We start from the raw sequence: 879 nt of genomic DNA, 5'->3' as shown, positions 1-879 counted from the left end.
CCCTAGCCATCCCGGCTCCACTAAACATTTCTAATACAACAAGTATCTAACCAATTTCTATCTGACTAAAAATACCTAACAGACTCCACTTCCTCTTCCCCAGAAAACTAAAACCATCTTAATACCTAATAAAGATACAAGAAATTCACATCTGATTGAAATATCAAAATTCCATCATTGCTTTTAACAAAACAATCAAAATTACACACTGATTTTACACAAAACTATCAATGCCTTAAAATCAAAACATAGATCTTTATATTTTGAATACCTTACTTGACTAAACATTGGTTATCATTGATTAGACACTGATCAAACATTGATTATCAGTCAAATCTTTACTTTTGTGGATGGAACATTCATTTTCATTACTTCCTCAGTATTGTTGTACCCGGTACTTTTTACTATACTGACTCTGAGAGACGAGGCAGTCCAAGTAACTACAAAACAGTGCTGATTTATTCCATGAACACAGGTAAAAATTAACATTACACGCTCAGGTATAGATTCACCTGGAAATCTCAAATCAGATATATTCAGCATAAAATAGCAAAAAACATATCAATATTGGTGAGGGTCAGACATATTTTGGACAGAAAAGCATGTATTTTGTATTCTTGATTGGTTTTACCATACTTAGAGTATGGCGTTGAAAACTGGGGAAATACATACAAAAGCTCACTTCAACCATTGTATATATTACAAAAAAGAGCGATAAGAATTGTGCATAAGATGGGGTATAGGGATCACACCACTGGAGATTTCATACAGTCTAAATTGTTAAAAATTTTTTTGATTTAGTGGGTCACAAGACTGCTGTGTTTATGTATAAAGCCAGGAACAATTTATTGCCTGGTGGAATTCAAAAACTATTTAATG

This window comes from Monopterus albus, unplaced genomic scaffold, assembly GCF_001952655.1.
Source record: "Monopterus albus unplaced genomic scaffold, M_albus_1.0 scaffold196.1, whole genome shotgun sequence".
NCBI classification, from domain to species: Eukaryota; Metazoa; Chordata; class Actinopteri; order Synbranchiformes; family Synbranchidae; genus Monopterus; species Monopterus albus.
This window is presented reverse-complemented; position numbering follows the sequence as displayed.